Raw genomic sequence first — 7,045 nt, 5'->3', positions numbered from 1 at the left:
GTTTCCCTTCCTTATGTATTTCCAGCACAGATGCTATGACACCTTCACATGGTGATACTACCCTGTTCCTGCAACTTTGTGTCACGGTAGCCTTTCCTATACCAGGACAGTTGTCAGTATTTGAACTATCCATGGAAGTGATTGCAAAGCACAAATAGAAAACACAAACTAAATGTATTCTAACTCAACCTTTAGCCAGATCCAAAAAAAAGAAAAAAGAGAGAGAAAAAAAGATCCAGGCCAATACAAGGCCACTCAATAGGAGGGGAACAATGAGGGAAGTCACAGTGGAATAAGACAGTGGTCTTAACTGATTATAATGAAAATGTCTTAATTTTGTACATTTCAGAAAAATATATACCTCTTCCAGGGTCATGGAAGAGACAAGGGCAAGTAAGGGTCCTTAATGCACAAGTGTCATTAGCTGCATGGAAGGCAATCTATCTCCACTACAGAAGTTCAAAGTCTTTCCTTCCCTGACCAAAATCTGTCCTTTCATCCTCTAAAGTAGGAGTCTCAAGATACCCCCTCCTTGGGATAGAACATGAAAAACAGTCCATGAAAAATAGTGTAAGAACTCACTGCCTTGGAAAAGGTGGCACCACACATCCATGAAGACGGGAAAGATGATAAGAAGTGGTATGCCATTCAGAAAACAAATTATCGGGATTCTTATCACATACTGTAAACCAAAATAAATTCCAGACACAGTAAAGGCTTAAATGTTAAAAATTAAGCCATTAAAAAACAAAGTAAAAAAGAAAGTGTAGATGAATACACTTTGATCACCGGTATTCTTTCTGAACCTAAAAACAATGGACATCGCAGATTGACATTTGACCAAGCAAAAAGCTTAAATGTTTAAAAAAAAAAAAAAATCCGCTTAGTAAAAAGTAAGGCAAACAATAATCTTGGGGAGGGGGGGCGGGAAGAACCTACCTGCAACAACTATGACAAACAAGGGTTAAGCAGCTTTGCAAGTCAGGGGCAGGATGGGAGCCAGTCTCCCCAGAACCTGCTACCCTGCCAAGTAGACTATTTCAAGCTGAAAACAATTAAAGCCCAACAAACACAGGCAGAGTTGAGTACCACCCTCTTTCCTGCCTAAAGACATTCAAATAGAAAGGAACCTTAGCATATTCACCTTAGCACATATGAATGAAGTGTGACAGACAGGGAGGAGCCAAGCAAAAATCTGTTCCCCTATCCCATTGTTTCTGGGTGACCCTGCAGGAATTTGTCTGCCAAATGTTTGCTTTCTCATCTGCCTATGAATTGCCTACCTCCCCCTCCTTGGTCCAAGATGACAGAAATATCTCATTTGGCCTCACTGTCTTTGGAACATTCATGCTTCTGTGAATTCTCCGTGGGCATGTATTAAAATTTGATTTCCTCCTGTTAATCTGCTACATGTCATTTGAATTATTTGACCAGAAAAACTAAAGGAGGAAGGGGAAAGTTTCCCCAGGCCAACATCAGAAACTCATGCAGACCCCAAAAGATGTGGAGATAATTCACAGGTGACAAATATCCAATAATTATGAAATTTTAAAATTATCACCCATAGTAATAATAAAATATGCAGAGTAAAAGAACCAAAGGCTATTCTTCGGCCACCAAATGAGCAACGATTAACTCAAAATTGCCAACACTTGATATGGCTAAGGACTGAGTGAGACAAACACTCGAACTCTATAAATGCTATCATGGAAAGCATTTCCATAATATGCCTTAAAAATACTCACTCTGGCCCAGTAATTGCATTTCAGATAATCTATTTCAGGAAATTCTCAGAATTGCAATGATATTTATGTAGCAAATGTTAATTGCAACCCTTTTGAAAATTGGAGAAAATGTAAATAAGAGGGAGGGGAGAAAACACCTCTCAGGATGTGTGTATATTTACGTGTTTACAAGAACATGGAGAAAGGTGAGGAAGAATACCCACCTGTTATGACTGCTAATGCTGGAAGGTGGGAATGAAAAGAAAGGTTATTTACTTTTTCTTTATATGCCTCTGCAGCGTTTAAATTGCCATAATTAACATGGTGTGTTTGCTTTTGTAATTAAAAGATAGTCCAGGAGATAAGAAAAAAATTCCCACATATAAAAAAAGATAAAACCATGCCAAATGGAATCTGATCCCCATCTATCCTATCACCAGGACCCTAATAAAAAGAATGACTTAAAATACGGTCATTAAGTCTCCCCAATCCCACAACAGCCAACTCTTATGGGCTGATTTCGATAGCCAGCTGATTTCTACAGCCATGGTTTACAGGTGCCAGGACCCAGTGGCTTACAGAGAGGAGGGCAGACTACCAGAAACTCAAAAGGGATCTTTTTAAATCCCCTAGTTAAAAGCACAGCACTCAACGATTTAATCTGTGTCCAGAAGCCAGAAGGCATCAATAGAAAAGACTGTGGCACCCCTACCTGCAGATCACCACCACATCTGGGCCACACTGACACCCCCAAGTTAATATGCTATAACTCGGGCCCATCTGAAATATCCTTGTCATGCCAACTGTTTGCACAGGAAGAAAATCAGATAATTAAGCATAACTAGAACACAGCTTAGTCTGGCTGTTTAAGAAAGCCATGCAGATATATACAACTTTTAGGTAATATTCCTCACCCCTTACACCAGCAAAACGATAAAATAAAGATAAACCCCTAAGCTGTGGGCAAACAGGCATTTACATTTACATATGTGTTACTTTCAAAAAATGTCAACCTAAGATGGCAGAATGTCAAGAGAGGCACTGTGGGGACAGAGCCAGGAGTGCAGTTTCCAGGCTCTTGCCCTCATGTGGAAAGGTGCTGGCTCAGGTAGTAAATGGCCATCAACGGTGATTGAATGGCCATCAGCTGTGGCTAGTTGGCCGTCAGCTGTAACCAGTGAGCCATTGGCCACTAATATAACTGCCGTGGCTACGCTAGGAAAATGGGGGCTGGCAAGAAGATGGTGGCTGAGCTAGCAAGCGGCGGAATGTGGCGGAGTGTGGAATGCGGATTCTGTGGCTCCTGCTTCCTGTGTCTCCAACCCAGTCGCCAGTGAGACTACAGTGGTATGACTCCCCTATTTATGGCTCCGTGGGTGTCCCTTTTTGGCCTCGCCATATCCTGCATTTTTATGCGGGGAGCGGGACCAGAGGCCCCGCATGCCACTCCACGTGACTCCCTGCATGACAGGGACCCTGAGGACTGTCATGCCCAACCCTCTAATTTCTCAGCTAAAGACACTGGAACTCAGATTGTCAAATGCCACACAGCTATTAGAAGCAGAGCGAAGACACCCTGATATTGGTGTCAGCTTTTCTCTAAGCACTGAACGTCACTCAAAACGGGCTTCCACAGCCATTATTTTCTTTGACTCTCATCAAAGCCGAAGTTTCCACAGATGAGAAAACGGAGGCTCAGAAGGGTCTGGATGACTTGCCTACCTTACCTGGCGAGTAGCTCCAAATGCCAAAACCCAGACATACCCTTTCCACCACCCCATGCTGTTGCCCAAACCCTTTGTGATGGCCTCAGCGGTGGGTTCCCCATCCTCAGCACACAGCCTGACGTGCACCAGAAACTCAAAAACCAAATGAATGAGTGGATACCCAACAACGAGGAGAAAGCCAAACAAATTGTGGTTGACCAACAAGATACTACAGGCTTTTAAGATGCTGATAAGCCAAAAGCCACATTAGATGAAAACGCAGAACCTCATGTGAGAAAGCCACACAGAGTTTCAAGACCTCAGAGACAGGTCTCCACCTGTCTGGCCTCAGTTTCCCAGAGCTGCATCAGCTGATCCCTCGACCTCCAGTCTCTTCCCACCTCTCCTCAGGTGCCATCTCAGGAGCCTGCAAGGGCTCCTGTGTGGGTCCGGAGTCTCCCCGGAATGTGCGAGCCTGCCCTGCAGATTATTCTGAGCTGAAAACAATTAAAGCCTAACAAGCTCAGGCAGAGTTTGGTACCTCCCCCTTTCCTGCCTAAAGACATTCAGATAGAAAAACCGGCTTCAGGAAGGGAACTTTGACATGTTTATTCACCTTGGCATATTCACCTTAGCACATATGAATGAAGTGTGACAGACAGGGAGGAGCCAAGCAAAAATCTGTGCCCCTGTCCCATTGTTTCTGGGTGACCCTGCAGGAATTGGCCAGCTTTTTGCTCTTTCTCATCTGCTTATGAATTGCCTACCTCCCCCTCCTTGGTCCAAGATGACATATATACCTCATTTGGCCTCACTGTCTTTGGAACGTTAGTGCTTCTGAGTGCCCCATGCGTTTATTAAAATTTGAATCTGAGGTTTTCCAGTGAATCTACTGTATGTCATTTGCAATACTAGAGAAGAACTAAAGGGGTGAGGGGAAAGTTTCCCCAGCCGGACACTGCACCCCACACAAACACACTGCCTACTGCTCACACTTCCAAACATAAATTCTTCACCCTGGCCTTTGAGGCCCTACCAGCCCACTGAGTGGCTATTTCCTGAATTACTTGCTGACCCTGGCCTTGGCTGGGCCGTCCCCATGCCCCACAGAATCCCATCTCCTTTATGCTGCTAGATCGAGCTTTGGCTCATGTTGGCTCCTGCTGAATAGTAATGGTCCCTTTTCCCACTTCCTAGGTAAAAAGGGCAGCGGTAGCTTTTTTTTTTTTTTAATTACAGTGGATTTACATGACATTCATTTGAACCTTTGTGATAACAAGTTCACTAGAAACAGGCACAATCATCAGGGCCTCCATTTTGGGCTTCACAGTATAGAGGCAGGAACTGCCCATGCACCCCATCCAGTCCCTTTTCTGGCCTGAAGGGCTGTGAGTTCCTGGGACTCGTCCTCAAAGGGCCCCCTGGGGGCAACCAACCGGGGTAAGCCTGGGCTCTGATGCATGCCCACCTTTCCTGCCCCCTTCTAGCCCCACCTCAGTTCTGTCCCAGGAGTTGTAGGGTTGGCGAAGACCAATGAAACCCCAGGTTCATTATCAAGCAAGTCCCTTCTTCTCTCAAGACCCATTTATTGTTCTATGTGAAAAGGGGGGAGGGGGTGGCAAAATTGGATGGAGGAAAATGACAATAAAAATAACTTCCCAGTTGGAGGTTTTCCCATGAAAGTCCTCACCGAGTATATCCAAAGCCCCTTCTTGCTGGGACACTGCAAACTGTCCTATTAAATATACCTTGGCCACCCCGCAGGTTAAGTGTGCACAGACTTACCTCATTACAACATTCTCTGTATGGAGGTCCCAGAGTTGCTGTAAGCAGTCATCATCCGGTGATGGGAGCTCCCAGTGTGAGTTGTTTGCAGTTTTTCCTGTAGATTGAAGAGTGTTGCAAAAAATAATCTTGGATTAGCATTTATCTTTGTTCTGAGATTTTTCATGAGATTCCAAGAAGTGGATTTACTGGCTTAAAGGATGCACACATGTTAAATTCTGATACTTGCTAGCTGAGAAACTTTACATGGTAATTCTCAAACTTTATGTATTTAGGCTTTACCTGAGGAATTTATCATGCACAGTCGTAACACACCACCAGCCTGACTCTACCTCCCAACTCTCCCCCTCCCCCTCCAGGAAGTCTGATGAGGGACACCTGAAGCTGCTTCCAGGTTATCCAGCTCCCAGGTGGCTCTGCTTAGGGCTAAGGGGAGGAAGGAGCTGCTCCCTTGCATTTGCCCCAGTGCACCTCATCTAGCACAAGACTAGGGAAGCACTGGCCTAGGGGGCTGCTGCTGGTGGTTGAATTTACCGGGAGGTCTCTGGGCTCCAGTCCAGGTCCCAGTGGCTTCCCCAAAAAGGACAGAGTCTGGCTCTCCTACCAAGTGCCAAGGGACAGTCACATCTCCAGGAACACCTGGCTGCACCCATTTTCTCTTCCAGTCCCCCACCCCTTTCTAAAGGTCGCTGCCTCACACATGCTCTATGATCTTAGAGACTAGGACCCAGTGGTTTTACTCTTCTTAACTAAGACTCCCCAAGCCTCTCTTTTCCTCTTGGAAGACTGTGGACCAAGCACTACTTCCCCAAGAAATTATTTGGGGCCGCCACTCTGGGCCTCAGTTTCCCCATCTGTGAAATGGAGCATTGGGCGATGGCACTGACACTCTGGGTGCCGTTGTAAGGAGAGCAGCGTGGACAACTAAGTTCTAAGTGTTTTCAGGGAAATCTGACTTCAATGGGGAGTCCAGATGCACCTTCACAGTCATTTAATCAGCTTTTTGACTGGCTTAAGGCCTGTTTGAAGAAAATTCAGCTTTTGTTCTCAGAGTTCTCCATTGCTTAAGTGCAAGTAAGACCAAAAGTCATTTCAAGGCTGCTGATTTCCAAGGTCAAGGATCCTAGATATCTGGTACCAGATGAGGAACCAGAGGCCCATAAAAGGCCTTGCCAAAGTTGTAGGCTGACTCTGTGCTGGGAGGGTGGGGGCCACAAAGTACCCCCAGTCCGAGGCCCTTGAGGGAGGGGGAAGCGTTGGTCAACAGGTATTTCAAGTGGTACAAGGCGCCAAGAGCAAGGAAGAAAGTGCTGGCAGGATTGGGGAAGACCAAGGAAAATGTCCTGGAGGTGGGTGTTGTGGGTAGTGAGAACAAACCAGCCAGGACCCCTTCTAGATCTGTGGTCTGCCTCCTTTAAGGGCCTGTCTCAATGGGGTAAAGGTAACACCTCTGCTGTCAGATCCACCTGGGTTGGATGACACTGGTTGACTGTGTGACAAGGGCATCTCTGCAGCTCGTGGGCAAACCAGGGACTGATACATACCAGTAACAGCACCTACCGGGATTAGACGAGATGACACACCTTAAGTGCCTCACTCAGCGTCTTGTGTTACAAACACTCCTTCAGGGTTAGCTGTTTTTACTTCTGGTCACCACTTGTGTGCTAGACTCTGGGGGCTACATGCTTTGGGGTGGTGTCAGAGGTAGCCTTCTACCCCACTCTACAGGCCCTTGAGGGCCGAACAGGCGTCCCATTCAGAGTCCAGTCCTCACCAGCTGGGGGTAAATCCCGGGACAAACTGGGCCTCAGTTTCCTCTCGGTGCAAAGG

The sequence above is a fragment of the Rhinolophus sinicus genome, linkage group LG13, assembly GCF_036562045.2.
Source record: "Rhinolophus sinicus isolate RSC01 linkage group LG13, ASM3656204v1, whole genome shotgun sequence".
Lineage (NCBI taxonomy): Eukaryota > Metazoa > Chordata > Mammalia > Chiroptera > Rhinolophidae > Rhinolophus > Rhinolophus sinicus.
This window is presented reverse-complemented; position numbering follows the sequence as displayed.